Raw genomic sequence first — 3,193 nt, 5'->3', positions numbered from 1 at the left:
CTTTCTTTTGGTTAACTGGACTAAGGGTCTGTATATCATGTTTAACCTTTTAAAGAACCAGTTCTTAGATTCATTGATATTTTTCGTATTGTTTTGTTTCTATTTCATTGATTTCTGCTCTGAGTTTTGTTATTTATTCTTGTCTACTAGGTTTGGGCTTGGTTTGTTCTTGTCTTTCCAGAGTCTTGATTTGTACTGTCAAGTTGTTTACATGTGCTCTTTCTGATTTTTTAATGTAGGCACTTAGAACTATAAATTTACCTCTTAGGACTGCTTTTAGGATGTCCCAGAGGTTTTGTTGTGTTGTGTTCTTGTTTTCATTTTGTTCCAGGAATACTTTTATTTCTTTCTTAATTTCTTCTTTGACCTATTGATACAGGAGTATGTTGTGTAATCTCCATGAGTTTGTGTATTTACTAGAGCTTCTTTTGCTGTTGATTATAAGCTTTATTGTGCTGTGGTCTGATAGAAGTCATGGAACTTTTCCAGTTGTTTTGTATTTGTTGAGATTTTTTTGTGTCCCAGAATATGGTCAACTTTAGAATAACTTGCATGAGCTGCTGAGTAGAAAATTCTTTGGTGCTTGGGTGGAATATTCTGTTAATATCTGTTAGGTCTAATTCATGTAGTATGTCATTTAATTCAGACATCTCTCTGTTTATTCTTTGTCCAGTTGACCTGTATATTGAAGATAGTGGGGTATTAAAGTCACCTACTATTACTGATCTGGGGATAATCTCTGTTTTTTAGTCCTGGACTACTGATTTTATGAAATTGGATGCTCCAGAGTTTGATATATATATTCATATATATATATTCATGATTGTAATATCTTCTTTGTCAATTGTTCCTTTGATTAGAATGATGTAACCCTCCTTATCTCTTCTAATGAGTTTTCATTTGAAGTCGATTTTGTCAGATATTAAAATTGCAATGCCTGCTTGCTTCTTATGGCCATATTCTTGGAATTTTTTTCACATCCTTTCACCCTAAGATAGTGTCTATCCTTGAAGGTGAGATGAGTTTCTTGAAGACAACAAAAAGATGAGTTTTTTTTTTTCTTGATTCATTGCATCATCCTGCATTTTTTTTTGACATGTGGAGGCTCTTTATTATCCCACAACTGTTCCCCTGAGAAGTCAGCAAGCCATGGAGGCCAGCTCCGAGCAGGAGCGCTGAGGCACAGATCAGGTAGGGCTTGGCTTATTCCAATTGTCCTGACCCCGCCCCTATCTTAGCGGGTGTCTTGGGAGGGGGTAGGGTATATCTGTGCTCATGTGTACATGTGTAGGAGAAAATGTGTCTCCAAACCCCAAGTCAAGGGCAAATGCTGAGAGGTAGCAGTGCCTTCCAAGGTCACACACAATATAGATGCCTCAAGTAAAAAAATGCCATTTCAAGTTGCATGCAGAAGGACCCAGGTGTGGGTTCATTGGTGTCATGGTGGGGCTTGTACAGTGCTAGTCTCCTCACAACAGTCTCTCCTTCCTGGAACAGGACCAGCAACCAGGCCAAGCTGAAAACGGGACTCTAGTTCTCACTTTGATGACCATCTTCTGGTGAGAAGTCTCCTCTGCACAGGGCTCCTTAGGGAAAGATGCCTCACAGCCCCACTGAGCTTGGTGGTTCTAGCTGGACACAGGCAACAGTGGGCTAGGCCCCCACCTTCTAGGACCCTGGCTCCTAGGACCCTCTGCCCAGCTCTTCCGGTTGTTCCGAGTGATATGGAGCTGCTGAGAGGACTGTCCACCTTGGTCCCTCCACCCCGCCATGCCTCTAGGGGCCAGGGCAGCAGCTGGCTTCCTCGTGCTGGGCCAGGAGAGACATGCGCGAGAAGGCCTTGGAGCAGAGCTTGCACCGGTACTTCTTGGTGCCAGCGTGAGTCTGCAGATAAGCCCGCAGATTGGAGCGGTCAGCAAAGGCCCTGCTACAGTGAGTGGAGGTGTAGGGTTTCTCACCTGTGTGGGTGTGGATGTGGCCCTGGAGCAGCCAGGGCCTGGAGAAGGCCTTCCCGTGTACCTTGCAGATGCAGGGCAGCGTGTGGGTACGGATATGCATCTTGAGGGCACCCAGGCTGGCATATTCCTTGTGACAGTACCTGCATGTGAAGGCACGCCCAGCCGGCAGGTGGCAACGCAATTGCTGGTACCTGGCCAGGCCAGCCAGTGTGTGATACGGCTTGTGGCAGTGGATGTACTCAAGCCACCTGGAGCTCGAGATGTCCCCTCAGCTCGTAAACGTTCTTCAGGAGCTCCATCTCCATCTTGACCCAGGATTGGGGGCCACCGTGTGGGCAGCACCAGCAGTGGAGGCAGATTGACGTGGTTCAGGCCATCTCTGAGGGGTGCACTGGGGGCCCTGCCAGCCCGAGGTCCCACCCCGTTGATTTCCTGGGGGTCTGGCCCAGGGGCCCCCAGAGCTTCCTCTTGATGTGACAGGAGGGGCAGGGAGGTGAAGGTAATGGCAGAGGTGCTATCCCAGGGCTGCACAGGGTCACCAGGAGTGGAAGGGGGCAGGGGGATCCCACCAGCTCCCCACAGGCAGAACAGGAGCCATTGGCTTTTCTCTGCATCTCCAGCTGCCGATAGTTGGGGACCCTGTGGCTGGGGTGCGTTTTCACCAGGAAGGAGCGCAGCATGGTCTCCTCCCGAGCAGAGGAGTCGCTAGACAGGGGAGTCGAGGCCATTGATATTTAGAGCTATTATTGAAAGGTGTATATTGTGTACTGTCATTTTAATTTCTTTGTGGTTGTGGCCTTATTTTGAGTTTCCGTCATTATACCTTTATTTTCTTTCTGTAGCCTCTTGGGCATATTCATTCCTTTCTTCAGTCCTTTATATTGCTTTGAGTATTCTCTATAGGGCTTGTTTGGAAGACATGAAGTCTTTCAGCCTATTCGTGGTGATGGAAAATTTTCCATTCCTCTTCGACCTTGATTGATACTTTTGCTGGATTCGGGGTTGGCATCCATGGTTGTTTAGAACTGGGAATACTTTGGTCCAGGCTTTTCTGCCTTTCATAATTTGTATTGAAAAATCAACTGTAATTCTGATGGGTTTTCCTTTATATGTAACGTGTTGTTTTTCTCTAGCAGCTTTTAGTGCCTTCTTTTTGTTCTGTGCATTTACTATTTTTACTATGCTATGCAGAGGGACTTCCTGTTCTGATCATGTCTTATTTGTGTTCTCTGTGC

At 46.1% G+C, this 3,193-nt stretch overlaps 1 pseudogene; it reads right to left on the bottom strand.

The window, feature by feature from the left end:
- Window positions 1–1,776: 1,776 nt before the first annotated feature.
- LOC103737835 lies at window positions 1,777–2,692 on the bottom strand (annotated as a pseudogene).
- Window positions 2,693–3,193: the final 501 nt, after the last annotated feature.

This window comes from Nannospalax galili, unplaced genomic scaffold, assembly GCF_000622305.1.
Source record: "Nannospalax galili isolate Female #2095 unplaced genomic scaffold, S.galili_v1.0 scaffold238, whole genome shotgun sequence".
Taxonomy (NCBI): Eukaryota; Metazoa; Chordata; class Mammalia; order Rodentia; family Spalacidae; genus Nannospalax; species Nannospalax galili.
The sequence above is the reverse complement of the archived record's forward strand: the minus strand, read 5'-3'. Positions and strand labels throughout refer to the sequence as shown.